The following is a 22,840-nucleotide window of genomic DNA, read 5'->3' on the forward strand; positions in this document are numbered from 1 at the left end:
AATAAGGGCTCCTGTATCAGCTCTAGCTTTGATTTATCCTCTTTGGAAGAAAAAAAAGAGGAACAGGAAAAAAAAACAGTGAAGAGTGTCTTGAAATGAACACCTTACCAAAACCTGCTGCAGTATAAAGTAACAGAGGTGGGCCTCATCCTGGACCCCTGCCAAGCCCCCAGCCCGATTGGTCATTTCATTAATAAAGAAAAGAATATGGCTGGGGAGCTCAGGAGCTCAGTACATTACCTGCCAATTAGAGAGGGCGGAGGAAGGGGGGAAATACAGAACATATGGGAGACTGCAAGAGACGACTCGAGGGGCCAGCAACTTTCACATCAGCACTCTGCCAGACTGCGCCTGTTTGAAGTCTTACATAATCATCATAATAGCCCCCTCTCCTCAGCCCAGACCGCCAAGAGAATAGCCAACACAAACACCACAAACAATCAAATCAATTTGGAAAGTTATGGAGCAACTATTACAATTTAACACGCCGATGACAAGCTGCTCAACAATGCCTCGATGAGAGTTTGCACTTGAAAACGCAGCTCAGTAACAGCAGCTAAAGGGTTCCAGACCTTTCCCTGATGGCTGCTAATATATCACAGTGTTTCTGTTCCACAGCCCACTGGAAACATTGAGTCACCAATGAGTTCTTTTGTTTCTTGTTTATTTATGTGACTGTAATGGGGGGGCCTCACAGCTGATACTGAAGGTTTGTAACACTGAAGCATGCTGGGACACTCCTTTGCTGATGGTGCAGCCAGTAAGCAGACTTTGGCTGCACATTTCCTGAATATAGGACTGTACTGTCACGCTCCTGCTGCATGACTGAAGGAAGCTGCAGTTCAGTGTGAGCAAGCAGGTGGCCGTCATGGCATACAAACACCACACTCGCCATGTTGAGGTGCAGAGAAGAGCAGATATAAACCTTAAATAAAGCCAAACTATGATTTAGAGTTCAGACAGATCTTATGGCTGGCAAGAGTTCATCTGTGTTTCTTCATATTGTATAAAATGATTTATTTTACTCAAAATATACCATCCAAAACACTTCAGTCAGTCTTCAGTGGTGTTCATGTCCAGTGTCAATGATGCTCTGTATCCAGGTCACGCGATCAGTGCTGCTCTGCACAGATCACAGTGTCAGTGATGTACTATGTAAATCACAGCATCAGTGCTGCTCTATAAAGATCCCAGCATCAGTGCTGTTCTAAGCTGATCCCTGCTTCAGTGTAGCAGCTTTGGGGTGATTTCAGTGCCGGGATCAATGGACCCTCCCCTCCATGCTGGTACCTCCCCTCACAGCAAAATCAAAACAAGTTATAAATGGAATAGGCAAACAATTAGCAGAGCGTATTGTTGCTGATGAAAGCAGATCCTTCCCACACCCCCGGTCCCAGGGAGTGTAACCCCAGGCCCAGGCAGCTGCGTCCAGGACTGCAGGAACATTTCTCCCAGCCAAGTTCCGTGTCCGCACTGATTATGGGCCTGGAACAATAAGGCCCATTGTAGCCCTGCTGCCCACTCGCCTGTACATGAGGAAGAGTCCCTGCTCAGCACCATGCATTTCTTACACACACACACACACACACACACACACACGTATGCATACCAAGTGTTTCTCTCTCTCTCTCTCTCTCTCTCACACACACACATATACACATACAGTCACACATACACTCACAGGTATAGACACACATTCTTGCTGTCCTTCTCTTTCTCTCAGACACACAAACAGTCACTGCCTGTCTCTTTCCCTCTCCCTCTCCTTTACACACCTTTATAACATTTACATCACCCCCACCCCCCACCCCCCTTTGTTGGGGGGTGGGAGCCAAATTTCAAACAGTTATAAAGCATCTCCAACAAGGAAAATCTAATAACTGCAGAGAGAACACTACCTGCCACAATCTTTATCCAGCTTGTGCGTTCAGTCATACTAGCAATCTCAGTTCCAACAGGAAGTGGGCCACACAGACTTGTCATTACATTCCAGGGCTTGAGGGCTCTGCCAGTCATCACAGAAAGAGAACTCTGCTGCAGCCCAGGTGGGACAGCAAAGCCTTTCCCTCCCATTCATTTGTAACATACACTCTGGTTCCTTATATAATTATACCCCGTGCAATTCGATGTCTTTATATGGTCATTACTCATATAGACACTTCACTTAATTTGAACCTGAAGAGAATGACAATTTTGTCTAGAAGAGTTCAGCCTGTGTCTTATTGCATAATAGACCCCAGACTTACGTAACGTGAGAATAATGAATAGCGAATAATAGCATGATTAAACTACTGACCACTGACAGCGTGATTAAGATGGTTTTGAACAACACCCGTAAACGTAAAAAGAAGGCTCAGTTTTTCCGATTCTATCAGTTTCAGTTGATTTGTTTACTTGTTCAGAAAGACTTTCTTTGTGCAAACAATATAATTAGAGCTCAGGAATTCTGCAGCTCCTTAATGGGGTTGACTTTAATTCGTTCACAGTGCTGTTACGCAATCTGCTCGGTTAGCTACTCCACAGAGCCACAACTCACCTCATTACAACATGCCACAGTACAGTCACATACCTACACGAGTGAAGAAAACAGTTTCATGATTGTTTTGTTTTTGCGTGTTACAATTCCCAGGCAACACTCCAGTGTGTCGAGTTAAAGTTGTCATAGATCACTTTTATTAAAATTTCCATATTAATGGAAATTTTCAGTGTCAATTAGAATATAAATATCTGGAATAGCAATAAATGTATAAATAAAATTATTTTTGTTGACACCCAACCCCCCAGCACACCTGTCAAATCCCACAACAAGAAACTTTCTCATCACAACCTCCCCTGTGCAGCCCTTCTATAAAAAAAGCTACTTAGAAAGGTTTTTACAAAATCCTCAGAGTGAGAGAGGGAGAGAGAGGAAAGTAAATCATAAATAGTATTTTTTATGAATGGGGTTTGCAGATTGTGGATTACAGTCTGAGCTGGGCCCTAAACCCCAAGAGCAGTGCAGCCAGGCCTGATCCAGATTTAGGGGTGTTAGGATCCATGGGGGGGTCGGGGGGGGGGGGGGGGGGGGTCACAGCTGCCGGAGACTGTGAGATCACCCTGGGAACGTGTGGGCAGCTGGAGGCCGAGCACCACACAGGAAAAAGACCAGCACAGAAACGAGAGAAAAGGCCACTCTCTATTTTCCCTCCGCTCTTTTTTTTAATGACATTGCATGTGTTACCCGCCGATGCCAAACGGAACAGTGTGTCCGGGATATGTGGGGAGTCAAGGCTGTGATTGTGTGTGTGTCTGTCTGTGTGTTTGTGGTGGTGGTGGGGGGGTGAGTGTGTGTGTGTGTGTGTGTGTGTGTGTGCGTGCTGTCTGTCTGTCCTTGGTGGCAGTGATGCTCTCACACTCACACACAGGCATGCGCCCACAAGCAGGAAATCTGGATACGGGGCTTCACAATGATCTTCATCTGACCTTGGAGTCTGGAACACTTGTGCATGGAATACACCTGTCAGATTGCTCGTGCTGTAGGGACCCTCAGCTGTAACATTGTGCCCAGTTCTTACAGTTTGTTCTCAGTGCTTGTTATTAATAAAGTCCATTCCAAGGCCTGAGCTGGCAAAAAAAAACATGGGCCAGGTCAATCTGGACTGGGGCTGGATGTTGGGACAGAGCCAGGAATAGTTTCACAACCCGCCACAACAACAGGTTCATAAGGGCAAACCAGGAAAGGGACGTCAAATTTCAAACATTTTTTACCTCACGGCCAAACCATAATTCTACTCTCTCCTCACTTGAACCCATCTTGCCCATGTTCTCCACTGAGCCTCTGCTATCACAGAATCCACGTCCACATTGGGTCCTCACAGTCACGGTTTGCTCTGGAATCACACACAGGCAGAAACTCCTGCTTTGCTGCTGTTGAGCATGCCTCAGCATTACTAAGAGAAGAATGTGACAACTATATCCCTCATATCATCTCAGGAACACTCCTTCATTTTATTATGTTGTTTTTCTCCCTTCCAGAATGGAAGATTAGCGGTGATGCCTTACAATGTGGTACAGCTGATGCAGGAAGTCACTGTTGCGCTGTAACTTAACTAGTTACTGACACTCTGTTACAGTCAGTGTTGCCCGGCTTCTATTCCGGTTAAAGGAAAACTTCTGCAATTAATTCATTCAGAAACAACCCTTCGCCCTCAGTCTAAGATGCATTTACAATTATCAAACATGAAAATCTGGGTCTTTTGAAATATTCATGCAAATAATGCTGAACCATAATTTCCAAACCCCAGTCATTAAGATTGCTGTTATGAGGCATGATTTCACCAGGTTATTTATTCAGTAAAACCCACTGCCTTAGGCAAATTAGTTTTGCAGTGCCATGGTATGACACTGTGTGTGGTATGATGTTTGCACTGGTCAGTTTAAGCTTGAGATAATAACACTGCATTACATGCATTTAGCAGACACTCTTATTCACTGGTCTGGGAGTGTGAGCTGGTGTGAACATAACATTATTCAAGCCCTACCACAAGTCAACTTGTGCACTCTGACAAAAGCCAAGTATACTACAAAGTCCTTAGAACACAAATTATAATATGTCCTAATACTACACATAAAATTAGCGTCAAATGCAAGAAGTAGCAGATGTTAGGAATAGAAGTGGAGCCAAGATACAGTCTGAAGAGGCGGGTCTTCAGTCTGCGTCAGAAGATGGCCAGTGATTGCGCTGTCCTAACCCCCTTGGGGGGTTCATTCCACCACTGCGGGACATTAAGCAAAAACTTATGCCTGACTCACTACATTTAAAAGATTTCTGTTCTGTATTTTCTGAATTATTTATCTTGTGATCACAAGATAACAAAAGGCATAAAGCAACTGTGAGCATAAAGTAATTCTGAAATCTATAAATCAGGCGAAGGTTTTTCCCCTTTTGTACAGCTGTACCTGATAATGGATCAGTGAATGCATCATTGAAGCATTAAAGGATTAAATTATGTATTATCAGTTAATCAGTGTTTCTTCACACACCATGGGAACACATGGCAGCCACTGAAATAATTGATGTGGGAGCAATAACCAAGAGACAGGCCTGGGACACACATGAGTATGGGAATCAGCACACCACCCCAAGGAAGGCTGAAGTGATCTTTATAAGGAAACAGTGCCTTCATATTCTGCACACTTTCACGTAGCAAATAGTCCTGACTAATGTTGTGTGTGTGTGCGTGCGTGCGTGTGTGCGTGCGTTTGTGTGACTATTTTCTGCTGGTGAGAGGTGGGGCAAAATCATGCTAAGCCTTGAAAAAGCACCAGAACAAGAAAAAACAAGTCCTGCCACCCCCCCCCCCCCCCCTCCAGTTTATTAAATGTCTGGTTAACCAGAAATAGCTGGTGGTGATGGAAACAAAGAAAAAACTGAAAAGGAAAACGGTTTGTGAATTCTTTTTCATAACTTGTGCTGCAGACAGAGTGGATGTACTGGGACATACAAGGAGCAAAAGCAGCAAAAAAAGGCTAAAGAAAGAAAGAAAGAAAGAAAGAAAGAAAGAAAGAAACTTGCTAGGCATTGGAAAGGTTAACTTCATTGCACTTTTTGCTTTTCATTTCCCCTCCCTCTTTCATTATTTTCTTTTCTTTTCACACAGGTCCTTTCTGGAGATGCAAGCAACCAAAGACACTTTGCCCCCTGAAGGGGAATGAATGAGAAATGAACTCAGAAACACAATCTGTCAAAGTGTGAGAGAGCAAGAGAGAGACATGGGAGGAAGAAAGGGAGAGAAGAGAGGGAGAGAGAGAGAGAGAGAGGGAGGGAGAGAGGAGGTGCAACAGACGGAGAGAGAAAAAGAGAGAGAAGGGAGGGAAGAGGAGGAGGGAGGGGGGCATAGCTTTACAAGAGCAGGGAGAACAAAGAGGTCTTTGTGTGGAGTGCTGAGAGAGTGAAGTGAAGCCAGGACTTTGGGAGTGTTTAACACTGTATACCGACTGCATTCCTGCAATGTGATTACAAGCCGCTTTTAATTTATACTCCTTGAGGAAACAGACTTAACTCTTCCCTGCCCTCCCTCACTCACTTTCTCTATCCCTCCATCTCTTTCACTACTGATGTCCCCACCCCTCAAAACATGCTGGTGAATTGTCAACCCTATAGTGCACTGAAATCCTCAGGCAGGATTGCTCAGAAACACTGGCAATCCCCAAGCATGAAACTAAGGAGGCAAAGGAACAGGCCAACAATGCGTCACACACAAAGCCAAATACACACAGTCTTACAGATGTTTGCTTTGAAAGGGATGAAAATCTTTTTTTTTTCCCAAAGCAGCATTATAAGGTCTCAACAGCGCAAGAGCTACATTGCAAAAGATTTGCTCGGTGAATACATTACTTTTTCATGATGGAAAATACAATGTAATCAATAAAAAGCAACACAAGCTGAGAGGGTAATCTCATCTTAGCTTGTAAAGGACTGAGTGCGGGTTCCCTCAGCAGGTGAGGGAATGGCAGTGACAGGACCAGGTGACATAAACAAGGTGAGAGCAAGAGATCGGATCGCTCCTGTGTGTATGTCCTCTTTCCTCACCGCACCCTGTCTTGTCCAGGGAAAAAGGGTCAGGCAAGCTGCAAACACACCCAAGCACGCTGAACTCATGGAACCAGGGGCTGAATGGCATGTGCACAAATATCCTCTTATTATTCCTAATGCTCCTGAGAGGTCACCCTCGCTGCAGACTTCCTGACAGCCCTCTCCGCACAGCTGAAGCCAGGACGCGGGGAGAAGATATCTCCCTGCAGTCCAAACACTGTCGCATTGTTCCAGCCGAGCACTTCAAAATATCATGGATAGCATTCACTATCTAATTTAGAAAATAAAATTTGGACCTTGAGTCTCCTGACTTGGCTTGGGTGTGTGAGTGGATGCGGGGTGTGGAGAGGAGGAGGAGTGGGGATGCGCACGCTCAAGCTCCACGGCTGTTACTGCACCAAAATGTGGGGAAATAATCACAGCTCCTTATGATCTGGAGGAAAGATCTGACCTCCGATCAGTGAGCACAGAGAAGACTTTACTTCTTGCGAGCCGCCTGTAAGTGCCCGCCTGTAGATGTTTGAGTGTATTTGGGTTTTTGTCCCTCTGTGACAGGGAGATTCTTGGTAGTTGTTTCCAGCAAGCTTCCTCTATGCATATATACCAATACACTGCATTACCATAGGTGTCCCATAGGTTTATATCAAAGTTTTTTGTAAAGCTATGCTCTTGTAAAGCTATGCCCCCCTCCCTCCTCCTCTTCCCTCCCTTCTCTCTCTTTTTCTCTCTCCGTCTGTTGCACTCTCTCTCTCTCTCTCTCTCTCTCTCTCTCTCTCCCTCTCTCCCTCCATCCCCAATGATGTCCTTAACCAGCTTCACAAAGGGACCGGGACTCTTTATTGTTGTCCCTTGTCTCTCACTACCTCCCTTGGCAACTTGCCACTCAAAGGCCATGGAGAAGGAGAATAAAGAGTGGAAAGAAAGAAAGAGTGAAGGGGGAATCATGAAACTCTTTTGGAGAGATGGAATAAAGCCCCACAGGACGAAGAGGTGGCAGTTTCCTGTGAAAGAGGCTGAGAGAATTCATTAATACACTCCTTTTCTGCCTCATTCCCCATTTTTTCTCCTCTGTCTTTTATCTCACTTTAATAACTCTGCTCTGCACTTTCAAGACCTCTTTTCTTTCAATGCTTTTATTCTCCTTCTTTTCCTCCAAGAAAGGAATTCATTTTAAACAGCTTACCAGAGAGCAGGAAAGAGACATGGTGCTAAATAAGCGTGATGTGTAGAATGTGAGGGAGATTAGCTGTAATCAGACTGTACCTTCATTTTCCCCCTCTCTGGGGCTGGAAGGGTACACCAGATTCTGATGGGCTGTGAGAAACCTAATACTTCCCTACCCATCAATCAAGACCCCACTTCCACATTCCTCTACTGTCCTCTCTTCAAGATACTGTGATATATGGAGAGATATGGCCTACAGTTGCTTTCCTACTGCTCCTTTTCTATTCTTCTCTTGTTCACCCTCTTCTGCTCCACCACTTATCTCTCTCTCCTTTCTATATCTCTCTCTTTCTCTGGCTCTCCCTCTTTCTCTCTTTTGCCTCACAAACTCGGCAAGAGTCTAGAGGTCTCCAATTAAGAGACAACTCCCAACATTGCATCTCAGAGAAAACAACTGCAAAAAAATGAATTCAGTAATGAGGTGGTCTTTATTGTCCCCCTTGCCCCACCTCCTTCCCCAAGCCAAAACCCCCTGGATGCCCCCCCACCCCCACCCCTTCTTTGCTGACTGGGGCTCTACCCACCAGTATTCAGGGCTGTCCAGCCATCTCCAGCTGTTTGACAAAAAAAAAAAGAAAGGAGGGAAAGAAAAGGAACGGCTGGGGATGGGGGCGGGGTTTTTTCGGTTGAGGAAAGGGGGGGGGGGGGGGTAAGTGAAAGTTGGCCCATATGAAATCCCCTTTGCTCAGATCAAAGCTGAAGCTGGCAATTTAATTCTGAGAGGAGATTCGTGTTCCCATAGGCTCCCCCTGCTTCCTGCCCCCCTCGACCCCCCCACCCCACCAAACTCTTCACTCCAAGTCTGAAGCACCGCTCTCTGACCACGCTCCACTGAAACAAGGGGACCATTGTCCCCTACCCTCCCCCCACCCCATGGGTGACCTCCGAGGCACAGTGGACCCCTCTAACCACCCCCCGCAACACACACACACACAAACACACACACATACACCCTGTTCAACGACCCAGTGTCCTGGCATCCCTGCCTCCACTCCACAAACGGCTGACCACAGCAGGGGAGTAGCGGCCATTCAGCCCAGGTCAGCTGATGTGGTCAAGAGAGGTGAGGTGTGTTAAGACTGTGGGAGAGACTCACAGTGACAATCTGTGCACTTCAGTTCTCTCTGCTTTACCACAGGGAAATGTCCATAAGTTTCGGCTAAATAATGAAATAACGCAGCGATTGTAAACGGGAAAAAATTTCAAACAATTTGTGGATGTGGTTTGTATGTCAGTCAGACATATTGTTCTTTGTGTCACAGTTCCATCCTTCCTGTTTTGGTTTAGAATATTAACTAACAGCCTTACCTTTATCTAGTCCTTGGCATCAAGTGGGGCACAGGAAGTACATCTCCATCAAAGCAGCTAATGGAAACAGACAGGAAAGAAGTAAAAGTTTGAGTGTCTCTCTCTGTGTCTAAGCAGAGAATAGGAAGGGCTAGAGCACAGGTGTACTCACAGATTCTGTGGTTGAGAGTGTGAGGATATGAGTTGGTCAGCTGTCTGATAAGGTCAGAAGATCTGAGAGGCAGCTGTTTATACAACGCTGATGAACCAGCAAAAATCAAAAGCGTGTGGTGTTCTGGTCATAAAAGGTTGATGCTGAGTGCTTTTTCTTTTGGCTTAGCATGCAGAAAAGTTGTGCATTTATGAATACTGCAAACTGTACCACTACAAAGATGAGGCCCACGAAAACTATGGTCATCATAAGGTGATGCAGACAGAGCAGACAGAGGCGTAGGGGAGAGAAACACAAAGCCATGTCAGGCCGCTAACTCAGGGGCACCTCTCCCCTCAGCCATTGCATTAGGTTAATTAGCAAAGCATTGCCAAGAGACAAGAGTAGGGAAAAAATGTTCTGCCACCACAATTGAGCAAAATAGGATGTACTTCTCCCAGAGGAAACGGGTGAGACATTTTCCAGGGTCCGGAGTCTGGAGCAATTCCTCTCTTCATTCAGGTTGCCGTGGTTGCTACGCGACATTGCTCTTCCCTAGGGGAGAGCCTCTGGGAGACTCTGGACTGTAATCCTTGGTGTCACACTGGGATGAACAGGTGAACAGGGCCCTGTGTCCTTTCATCCTGGCCTGGGCTTAACTCTATAATCCCCACATGCACACACACAAAAAACCCCTCCCCACCCTTGGCCCCCCTCACTCTACCCTCTCCTCATCCCTTTACAGCCCTGCTCCAATCATCCTAGCCCAACATGGGTCACTAACAGCCTGGGAACATTTGGTTAATGACTAGGATTGGCTGTTCCTAGCTCTTAGCTGTCCCAAACGTGTATTCAGATTGCAAATACACTAAAGGATGATCATGATGCTTGATATAAATTAATGTCTATATTCAGGTTCCCTAGTTTGAAGCGCTGTCCTTATGGGACAGATAACAACAAACAGGGACAAATAAGTTATAAAAACCAGGTTATCAAACACAGAATAAAAGTAAGGATGCAAATACAAGCCACAGAGTGAGTATTCAAAATTTTAAATTAGAACACCTTGGATTCCCAACTTCACATTCTCAGGTTTTTATGTGGCCGCAGACGTTGCAAGGGAACATTAACGAAAGCTGAATTATTGGGGAGAGATGATAAAGAAACAAGAAAAACTCTTCAACAAAATACAAAAATTCACATGTAAACTAGAGTGGGGCTTAGCTCAAACCAGACAAGCAGACAAATCAATGCTCAATATATTTGTCTGTCAATGTCTTTTTGATTATGCCAACAAAATACTTTGAAAATAGTTGCCATGTAATTCTGTATTTATATATAGTGGGCCTGGTGAAATGTGTTTCCTCCTCAATGGTCACCCTAATCCACTTACCCTTTCAGATCTGTTCGTGTAGATTGCCCGCCTACCTCCGCCCTGCCCCTTAATATACAATACTGCTCATTTCCTCCGCTATGCGGCTGACAGAGCAACCCTCCAGTCCTGTCCTGTTGTCCCGTCCTGTGGTTTCCCTTGGGGGCGGGACGGACACTCTCAGACCCCTAGAGTGATACAGTCAGCAGCTTCTCATAAAAAACTTTCCTTTTAAGCCTGGACTTCCCCTGCAAATGTTCAGTCTCATTTTTCCTGTGCCTCCCCCCATTGTTGGCTTGGATATTAGTAGAGAGCGTAAAGTCCATGTAGCACATGTGTTTCTCGGCCGTGTAAGAGCGCCTTTATGTAATGTGTGTAATCATGCAGCATGTCCGCAGTGGAATTACAGACTGGCTTTAACACAGCCCCAGCTGAAATGGATATGCCCCGTTTATGTTTCACACAAAAGGGTCACAAGCTGTACAAATGCTGCTGTGAATGGAAATTGCAACAAATTTGCATAAAAGTGCTGGCAGGTGTGACATAGGTATGGTGTGTCAAGACTCTGGAGTGAAAATGGCAGAGCTTCAGACATGATGGTCCACATTCTCATTCTGAGTTTTAGGGCAGGGCCATTTTATCTGAGGTGACCGTGTCAAAATTCTGCAGAAAGAGGGCTAGCGGGGAACCAGACAGGTGTCATTCCTGTACTGTATGAGGAATGAGCTTTTGTTGGAATCTAGGTCTCTGTTACCAATCATGGGAGGGTGGGGTTTGTCAACAGTGTCCAATCAGAGACAAGCTGCAAGCGTTGTATGTTTCTGTGACGGACTTCCCCGCTATGCATTCCTGGCTGAATGTGGGTTTTACTGGTGGCTATTTTTAGTCGTCACGGTACACTATCTCTGAATTCCAGGTGTTCCCTATAACTCCGTACATCTCTCTGCAGTCACAGGGTAATCCACACAGGAAATTGTATTCCTGCATGGAGCTTTGCCTGAAGATAGCCAGCAATATTGTTGTCCTGTTAACCAGTGAAACCTATATGAAACACACATACACACAGGAACACATATGCGCACACATGCACGCACGCACACACACACACACACACACACACACACACACACACACACACACACACACACACACACACTCACATAAATTTGCTGCCCAAGGTTGTTTTGCCCAGGTTGGACCAGAAGGCCTCTGGGATACAAAGTATAGATCTCACTGTGATGAAGTCCATACACTTACACACTTACTCCCCATGACCGCATCAGCACATACATCCCTGAGACACATTTTACCCTGTGAATGAAACACTGACACTTGGAGTCCAGCTGTGAGTATTCGGTCATGTAAGATGGGAGGGAGAAAATCTTCCTCAGAACCAGGATAACAAGGAGGTATCAAGGGTGCTGTGAACACCACAGAGGAATGGAAACATCAGATATTGAATTTCAGTTAAAAGTGCTGAAGCAAAGGAGAGGAATGATAGAAAAAAAAGAGGTTTTTCTGCTGTCTCTTTTCTGTTCTGTGACGGGTGATAAATATGAAGGTGTGTTTTTTATGTGCTGAAAGACGGCTGTGACATTTCTTGAATAGCATTTGCAGTAATGTCTGTGAGCCAGCACGTAGTTCAAAGCACTCACTCCTCCACACTGACACAGAGAGAGGGAGGCAGAGGCTTTGCCATGCAAGCCGTACCATACATGACTGGGTACTGCTGTGAATAAACACACGGGTGTCCCGAGTGGAGAGGCCTGTGGGGGTCACCAGCTCGCCCCCTCTGAGAAGCAGAGCGGAAAATCTGGACGAGTGCTCCCTGATCCCCCCCTAATCCAGGTATTGTCACAACAAACAGTGTTAGATCAGAGGGAAAGGGCAATAGCGTGTGTGTGCGCGCGTTTTTGGAGGAGTAGGAGTTTATCATCACATAAAAATACTTCTAAAATAGTTCATATAAAATTGGCGTTCATTTCTATTTATTTGTCTACATTTATGTATGTGTGTGTTTATATATAATATATGTTTTAGCCACACTTTACTGAGGTCAGTAAGTAGTCACACAGAGATGGTGGTAGATTATTTTTGGGGACCCCTCCCCCTTGAGGAATTCACAGGTCTGAATAAAGACTTCTGCACTTTTTAACTCTTAATCTGGTTGACACCAAGCCCTGTGTTTTAGGGCAGTGGACCAGATGATGAATCACAAACCTTCAGTGCATTCAAATAATAAAATCTGAGCTCAGAAAAACATTCTACGCCAATATATGCCAATTACATAACTTACATAACCCCACCGGAACATAAAGATGAGTATGGAGCTAAGTGTATTCAGACAGATAATCTTAAATCACACACAAGCACACACTGCACTCTAACAACGCACATACTTGATTCTTTCAGGTGTATCACAAAAAAAACATTTTCTCAAATCATTTGCAGCGCAGCATAAAATATTTTAGACACACTCTTTCTCTGACACACACACACACACACAGTATCACATGCAGAATAACACTGTTTCCCCTGTGAGATGTGTACAGATATCACCCCACTTCATCAAATTCATTGAATCTCACTGCTGGAGCACACTCCTCTACACCTTCCCCTTCTTTCCATAATAATAGCTGTTTCCAGGAGTATTTTGTAATGTCCTACAGAACTATGGTGAGTGATGTCAGGACTGTGCTCCTCGGCACAACGGAGTTCTTCAGGGCAGTTGGCGGTGCTGTCTACTTCCTCTACCCTGGAGAAAACACTTTCAGGAAGCACAACGCAGGTCTGGGAGTTTATGTCTGGGAAACGGTTCATCTTGTGTTCAGTTCAACCCAACTATGTCGCCGTAATAAGAAAACAGACTGGGAAGTAAAAACACATTTTTTCCCCTCTGTGGTGTTTCAACACTGTTACTTGAGAGCTCTGTTGCAGCGCAATGCTGTTAATGAGGACAATGCCAAAATGGAGCATTCACTAAGAAACATTAGAGGGAATTTAGCTGATAAGCCACAGAGACACAGCACATTCAGTGTTGATTGGGAGCTGATTGGTGGATGGTGTCCTCTTTGCTTTTTGGCAAAGGTCTCATGCAATTATGGTTCCAAAATTAGTCCTCACAAAGGGAGGTCAGTTGTGTAATGCAAAGTGGGGAGTGGTGGGTGGGGGGGCTGCCCAAATGAAAGTGATGTGTGACTGATGTCATTTTAAAAACTTTGCCGTAATTACAGAAATGAGACAGGGAACTTACATGTGCAACCAATAAATGGCTAGTTGCACACATTGCTAGTTGTTTCCCATTCTTCACTTTCTTCATTGTATAACAATAGAAAGAAGTGATTTTTTTCTCTCAGGGCTCACCCAGTACAGATTAAATACAGAGCTTACCCCAAGAGCCTCTTAATAATAAGGGCAAATTCATGATTAACTGATTCATACTTTGCAACAGCATAGACAAAGCAATAGACAGAGACAAACCTTGGACTGCTGAAGTGGTAAATGGTTCCCATTAGAGATAAGAAAACAAACAAACTGAAAAACAAGGTGGAAATAAAAAAAACACAATGCGTAGCCATGTGACCAGACTGGTTATATGACAGTCATTCAGCCCTGCCCATGTCAAGTCAAGCAAAGATCTCTCATCAAGGGCAGTCAGCTGCCACCTGAGAACCTCCATGCACAGCAAGCATGTGTGTGTGTTCTTAACCTCGCTCCTGTATGGTTTCGGCCATGCACTCTCCAAACCTTGCCAACCAATGCCTTTCAAATAATGAAATGGTGTTGATCTTGTACTAAAACACAGTGAGTTCTTAACACTGAACCATTATGTATGTATGACTGAAGCTCCTTTGAAGACCACTGTGACACCTGCTGCAAGTAGGACTTGAGTATTTTGTCTAATGCTGTCTCACGGACAAATTAGTTTAATCCATGTAACAGTGAGGTATTGTGGTCTACGAGGAATGACTTGTGCGTGTAGAGCTGGGATCCTCACAGTGCTCTGCTGTTTCAGGAACATTTGAAGAGATTCCAGAGACGAAGTCAAAACTTATTCTTCCCTAATGTCACGTAAGGGGCTTGGTTTCCACTGGAAGCCCTGAAATGTGCGACTCCAAATCCTCTGTAAAAATCAGACTTCTCGAGGGGGAATCAGGAAAAAGCTGTGTGGATCAAATGTGATGAGATTGAGAGGAAGGAGACGGGAAAGAGAAAATTGGAGAGAGATTTAAAAAAAAATAGCCTCCTTCTGAGGGGAAGAATTTAGGAACAGGAGACAAGAAAATTCAGCAGGGTTGAAAATGGAAACACACCAGGCTCAGGAAAACCAGGGAAAATGCCTGCTCTACAGACAAATACAAATATGAACCAGCGGTGGATAGTTATTACATGCCAGCTGTTCTTCTTTTCATTATTCATCTGTTCTGTTTCTCAGACCCTCGTATGAGTCTGTGCTGTTTTCACCAGGAGTGACAGGGCACAAGTGAGCTGTGCTGCCTCTCAGTGAGACAGGAGGAAAGCTGAGATTTGAATGGCCTCCATCATGGAGGTATCCTACACATCTGCACTTTAACACAGTTTAGAAGCTACCATTTCACACTCTATAGAGCTAAAGATATAGTGTCCACACATACACATACACAAGGACATAAGTACTGCACTTGACTACTGCACTGGACATGAGTACCACCTTAGAGCAAGCAGGCAAACCACTTGTTAAAGCAGTTTGCTTTGTTTGGCGGGTGTGTGTACAGAAACCTGACTCAAGTGCTGCTAGCAAACACATGACAGCCAAAGTCAAAGACGTGACAACAGTTTATTACAGAAAATGCTAAGGTGTTGCACAATCAGCGGCAGCTCCCTCAATGTTTGTGTTAATTGCTTTGACAAACCTAAAACATTGCACATGGAGTTTTGTTCACATATAACTCTATTTTACTCCACTGTTATATGAACTTTATGCACTTTAATTGTCTTTGACTTTTATATGTGCATTCTTGTAAGGGGCAGTTTAAATGAACATCTTGAGAATGGCTGGCTATATTCAGCCTTTCAAATACATTTAGTTATGTTTTGAATAAAGCCTTTGTTATGAGTATTAAAAAAAAACTCAAATGAAGCTAACAAAATACCTAATGTAAATAATGTGAGGAAAAGAATGATATCTTCTTGTGTGAAACATAAAACATTTCAAGAAGATGTTTTAAATGAACACTCATTTTACCACAACAACATTTCATTTGTTCTGCTTTTGAGAAATCTTGGCTGCCACAAGTTCCTTAAAAAACTGCAGTTAAGCAGTTTTGGCCACATCTTGTTCAACTATTGGTCAAACAGACTGAATAATCCTGTAAAAACAATGTCCATAGCTATGTCAGCGACCACTGCATTGAACAACCCTCGTGGTCACTGTGCACTCCAGCTGAAGTGGAGTTGTGGTTTGGAGGAGAAGTGTCCTCTGCAGTGCAAAGTATGTGTATACAAATACACAACAGGGGCACTTGTGGCTTTTAATCCACTGGTTTTAGGCCAGCTTTTAGGCCAGCTGAAGTGCAAGCATGTGTGTGTGTGTGTGTGTGTGTGTGTGTGTGTGTGTATGAACTTACCACAACATTATCAGAGCCTAATGCATTCAGTGGAAAGGAGCTTAAGTTGATGTAGAATCCCTGGTTAGGATACGCAGGATACTCACTTACATCAAAGAGCCATTTGTAAAGAAAATCACCAAACTAAGATTCTCACTCACTCTCTGACACTCATACACACACACACACACACACACACACACACACACACACCAAGGTTCCTCAGAATGCGTTGAGCCATTGTCCTTAGCTCTTTGATGTCCGCAGGAAGGACTTTTTAAACTTTTCTTTTATGTAACTTACTTTCAATCTTCTTCTTCAGAGGTGGCCTTATAAAAACCCTCCTCTCTCCTACAGGCCTCACACAGTTCTCTTTCTCTCTGTTCCCTTTTCTCTTCTCCTGAAGGCCACTACAGCCTGAGCCGACTATAGGCAAAAAGACACTTAACGCAGAGTGCCTCCAGTCTGCCATTCAAGTTGGTCCTGAACAGTGCAGTCCAGAGCTGTTTCTCCTGACTCTACAAGTAGAAGAAGATGTTGGTCAGCTGTCAGCACCTTTAACCACTGCGCTAATCAAAGAGCAGGAGGGCCATTTAAGCCTCTGCATGAAGAAAGCTGGTCAGCTTCAGCTTCAGATTCAGATTTACTTAAAGAAACGACCATCAGTTCCCTGTGCCCTGGTGCATCTTGCACTATTAAGAATTTTTCTCAGAGAATCGACAGTCATGGCTAATTGGGGGCCATCAGGTTGATGAGTACAGGGCTGAGCTGGATCACCCCCTTTTCACCCTCCACAGCAATGCTGGGCTGCTTATAGTTTGCAGTCCTTGAAAAACACTGCTCTACTAAGTATATACAGTGTTTGTGTTTGGGGTGGAGGAGTCACTTTTGTCGGGGAATGCCCATGGCTGAATGGACAGAGGCACTGAAGAGGTTTGATGGATGTCTTATGAAGATGATTCAGTCATACAACTGCATAAATCTACTGGGACCTCATTTCCCTTTTTCTAAGAATTTAATCAAATTTTCGGGTTATCATGCTCGATTCATTCAAAGTAGTAAAAATGCATTGATATATGAACTGCAATGTAAGTGCTTAATTTAATAATATACTCAATTATAGGTTTTGTCCAGGATAAGGCAGCAACAGTATCCCTGCAAAAGCTGAGGCTGACCTTGTTGTCAGTGAACTAGTCTATATCATACATTGTAACGCCTTCATCCGAAAAGTCCAAAGGAAAAGGCTATTGATCACGTGCAGTTCCAGGCTGACCATACATGACTATACACTGGGAAAGTTCCACTGTGGTTAGTAATGCAAAAGTTTCAATCAAAAATAAAGAATGTAAATTTAAAAAAAAAACTGAAACCACAATCAAATTAAACTAAAAATAAAATCCCACCAAGTCACTTTAAAAGAAGGCTGAAAACATTCTTTTTCCTGAGGCAAAAGCTGGTAAAAATGTTAATCTTCAATAAAACAAAACAAAACAAAAAAGGCCCTCAGTCCCTTGCCCCTTCCCTCCCTTTTTATGATGCCCTGCTTCCTAATAAACTTTTGTGGTGCTTGGAATCCATTAGGAGCAATATCCCTCTTTTCAAAACATCCTGGCTCCCTTTTTGGGAGGGAGGTGAGGGCGGGTGGGGGGCGGTTGTCCTCAGATTTCCACTTCCAATAAACATGGGCAGAACATGTTCAGTGGTGGAGGGGTCTAGGCTGAAAGTGGACCGGTATGTTACTGTACTTAGGGGATAAATAATTGGGAAGCTTGGTCAAAAGTGAATACATTAATAATACGGATAATCAGAATCAAAATAATTTAAAAAAAAATCATTTTTTACTCATTATTTCTGTCATTTAATTACCAACTCTGTAGAAACGCCATGAGCAAAATGGTTTCATTCTTGCTCATCTGTCTGTGTTTTGCATTCTCTCTGAATTCATTTTATTTGGAGAAGAAAGTCTTTCTCAAGCCTCTGCGCTCTAACAAGACTGACTGATAAACTGGGAACATGTCTTAGTGTGGGCGGAGCTACTGGAGACAACATCTCTTCACACTTAATCCATTAGAAACAGGTTCAAACTGAATACACTGAAACCTGTCACAACCAGTTGTAAAAAATGGTTTTACAAGAATTCGCAAACCCGAAGAGAAGGTGAACTCCTTGAGTTATGTGTTCACGTGATAAGTAACTTCTGAACCCTGAACTAATTGCGTATATCAGAACAGCTGGCAACCAGTTTTAAAAAGAACGCAAACTACTCTCAGCTATAAAATCGGTAGCATGTGCATTGTTAAATGTAGCTATGAATTGGACACTTCATTGGCGTTAAGAAACATTAGTTGTGGATACCAAGTGTAACAGTAGAACTGTGAAAGAAACACAAAAGCCAGCCTACTACCCCTTACAGTCAGAGACTACCCTTCAATTTATGGGAGACAGCCATGGGAGGCTGGTTTCAAATCACTGCAGATATATGCTGTGAGCTGAGATTTTGCTCTGAGGCTGTGATCTGGGACTTTCCTAGTTTAAACAGCCATTAGGTTCCTTGTAGCATACGGTAAAAATGAGGTCAACGGGTGGAGTGCGGAGCAAGACAGCAGGCCGTATTGTGTATGTGCCACATCAGGAGATAAGGGTATTATAAGACTCACTCATCAAGACCCAGCGGGCCCTTTGGGAAACTACAAGCCATTCATACATTACATTACATTATTGTCATTCAGCAGACGGTTTTCCCTGGAGTGACCTACAGAGTGCATCTAATAAAACGGCATGAAAAGTTGTACAAACAGCACACCACTAACCACATATGAACAAGCATCAATGCCAAAGATAATAGTGAGATCACAAGTGTGAGCCTAGATCAACATGTATGTGCAATGCAATATACATGACAGACAGGCTAACCAAACCAAACACAATGCTAACACATACCCTGAAGCAAACTTCTACATATATAATTACACATGGGGGTCTTCAGTCTGCGACAGAACATGGGCAGTGTCTCAGCTGTTCTGACTGCAACAGGAAGCTTGTTCCACCATATAGGGGCCAAAACACACAGAGGAAGTGACAGGGATGCAAGGTTACAGGGGGGGTTAGGGTTAGGGTTTTGGGGGTGGCAGATAGGCATGTGTCCTGAAGAAGCTAAGGCCTGGCCAGCATGTGGGGTCTGACGTTCGACTGAAGACAAAGTGTAGCCATTCCCTGCACTGCTCGGTGGGCTGCCACCAGCATTTTGAAGAAAATGTGAGCCATCACTGGTAGCCAGTGGAAGGAGCTGCAGGGGTTTAATCACACATAGAGGGAGGGCAGTGCGGAGAGAGGAGAGAAAACCAGGGCTTGGACCAGATATTGTGTCGAGTAGGTGGTGAGGAATTGGCGGATTCTTCTGATGTATACAGGGACTGAAATTCCCACTCGCCACCCCACAAATACGTATAGACTGTCTGTTTGGAAATTAAAGTTGCAGTGTGCAGGGTACTTTTTGCATTAAAAATAAACACTATCTTTATTATCTGTTATCTCTGACTACGTCAGTCAAAGGACCCTTGTGTGTAACACGAGATCCCGAAATTCACACGTCAGTCCAGTTCCTCTTGTTTGTTTTTGTTTTTGTTTTTGTAACTGTAAGTCAATGGCAGGACTCTGTTATTTGCTAGTTGTGTTGGTGATCTCTGTACAGTCTGTGGTTGTCCAATCACAAGCCACATATGACAGCGCAATGCAAATTCTTCAACCAGATTCGGCTTGATCTGACAACTTACTAGCTAGTTTTGTTCTGAGTGGATGTTACCCTTTACCATGTCTGTCACATTTTCTGTCACATTTTGATAGCTGGCTCTGCTACTGAAGAATATGGAGAAACTAACTAAAATGGCTTAACACCACATTAAAACCACATTCCGATCAAGATGTCATCTGAAGAAATGAAGAGGCTACTTTCAGATTTTGAGTGGCTGCGTGAGCAAGTGTCATTCCAACTTCAGTAATTCTTTATGTACTTTGATAATGTCTGTGTGGCTAGTTAAATAGCTAGCTAATAGTAGAAGACATTGCCGCAGTTTAGCTGACAGCTTTAGCTGTAACATTATCTTTCTGCCTGGCTGCTTAAGGTAATAATATACAGTGTTGCTACCATACAGATACTGTATGTGCCTAACAGGAACCTGTTAACCTACCCTGGCTGATGAACCAAAAAGTAATTTTTGGACGTTGGTGGTAAAGTAAAAAATTGGAGGTCCTACTGTCACTATGCTATACACACACACACACACACACAGAAGTCATGTTCACAAACACACAAAAAACCCTGACACATACATACTCATACTCATAAACACACAAAACCGTCACACACACACACACTCCCAAAGAAAACAAGGTTTTCTTGTCCTTTTTGCTCCATGACACCAGTTTACAGGGCTCTTAGAGAATCCAACTAACTGCTCCTAAGGGCTTCAGGTTGCATTCCTCCAAGACCTGCGGCTCCAGCAGTGCTTGGCTACATTTTCCACTTGCAAGTGAAACTCCACAGTCCTCCTAGCTCCACCTACAAGTTTCTCTTGACTGTACACCTCCTACGTCAGAAGGTGAGAGGAAAAAAAACAAGCCTGCCACTCCTAAAAGAGTCAGTAGAGTTCTTCATGCTGAATGCTCACTCTAATTATTCCTCTTCTCATTTTACAGATTTTCTATTATTTCCTTCTATTACTCCTCCTTCTCTGTAACTAAATCCATTGGATTTGCATTGTCTGCCCATGTTACTGGACTCATTCGAAACTCAAAACTGCTTCACAAGTGGTGACTCATCTCATATCAAAAGCCCAACAAAAACATAGTATCGGCACTGAAGGCTCTAAAATTAGACATACAACAGTTCTAGGTCCTACTCTCACCAATCCAGAGAGATTTTCCCCAGTTTTGCTGTTCCTTTACCACAAACCCTAACAGACCTATTTCTCAGGACCAAACAAAAGAAGTCCTTTCTTATGGGCAAACTGGGAGGATCCCACCTCCATTCATTATTGAATGTGTTATTAGTCTGTCATTTTGTGACTGCACTGCAGTCTCACAGAAGAGCTCATTCATCCTGCACTACAGGGGGCAGCCTGCTGCGAGAGCTTACTGAGGTATTGTTATTCACTTTACATGTGAGTTTTTACTGGGGACAATCATAAGGTTGAAAGCTATACGTTCACTTTTTGAGATAAATCTCGGCATAATGTCTGTGTGGGCTCACAAAGTGCTAGCAGACTCACAGACGGAAAGCACTCGAGTGTCAGAACCATTGTCCTTCTGTGTGAAAGTTAGACACTATCAGATGAAACACAAGAATGCCAAGAAAAAACATGGCACACTGCCAGGGGGCAGAGAGGCATAAGGTTACATAGACAAAATGAGAGTAAACATTGCTAAAGAAAACAACTTCACAATTCAACAATGGTCTTCCCGACAGGGTCCAACAACAAAGGCACTTCCCCGCGCGTCCCCCTCGCATGCGGCCTCGCTTCCTGTTTGAGGCCCCCGGGCTGCCGCTCCGGCACGTCCCTGACGCAGTCGCTCTGGCTTCGACCCTCGGCCCAGCTGGGCCACCTCCCGCCCCGCTCAGCAAGTCATCACTCATCCCCGTCCCCGCGTCTCCCCTCCAGACGTCCGCTTCGCGCTTTAAAACGCTGCGACACACATCACACCGCTGGGTCTCCCTCTAATCCGTCAGGACATTCCACCGCCAGCACGGAACTCTGGGATTGTCACACAGGCCTCTGCGGAGGGTCAAAGGTGAATGCACTGAGCAGAGAGATGAGACGCTGCAGCTGGGCCTGAGTGGAGGAACAGTCAGGACAGGGGAAAGGACGGCGTTTCACAATCCCCCAGACGTTCAGGCTGCTCGCAAAACACATGCATCTCATCCGCGCGGCGGCTTCTTTAACGGTCATAAAACAACTTTTGAACCAGCACACTGTGTGTGATAGCATCGCCTGTCCACATCTAGCCTGAGTTTTAATTGATTATCAGTTTCCATTAACAGAAAGAAAGCTTTATTTTTGCATTCTGAATCACGAAAAAAAAAATCAAAACAGAACACTGGAGGGTAATTATGGCACAGACTAGCAAAATGGTTTCAGAGAGATTCAAAGCCAGATGTGTGAGGAATGCGCTGGCAGCTGGTAAAGGGGGCTGGGGGTGGGGGGCTGGGGGGCTGAAGACCAGCCAGCCGAATTACACCGCCTGCAGATCGTTAAAGAGTTGTCAAACCTCCAGCGGTCTACTGTGCATTTCACATCATTTATATAACCTCACTGACTCCCCTCTGGTTCAGCACTCCGACATTACTGTGAAGGAGAGCGTCATTAATAAGGTTCCCTGAACAAACACTCCCGCACTGGAAGGCCCGAGGACTGTGACAGAGTGTGCATGAGAATTACAACGACAAATCCTAACACCTGAAGTACCGTGAACAGTAAGAGAGCACCCACAGCCTTTGGATCTCTCTCTCTCTCTCTCTCTCTCTCTCTCTCTCTCCCTCCCTCTCTCTCTCTCGCTCTCTCTCTCTCCCCTTTTTCCCCATCTATTTACCATCCCTCTGCTTACCCTCCCTCCCTCCCTCCCTCCCTTCTTTTTGATCTGGCCAAAGACCG

The sequence above is a fragment of the Megalops cyprinoides genome, chromosome 12 (assembly GCF_013368585.1).
Source record: "Megalops cyprinoides isolate fMegCyp1 chromosome 12, fMegCyp1.pri, whole genome shotgun sequence".
NCBI classification, from domain to species: domain Eukaryota; kingdom Metazoa; phylum Chordata; class Actinopteri; order Elopiformes; family Megalopidae; genus Megalops; species Megalops cyprinoides.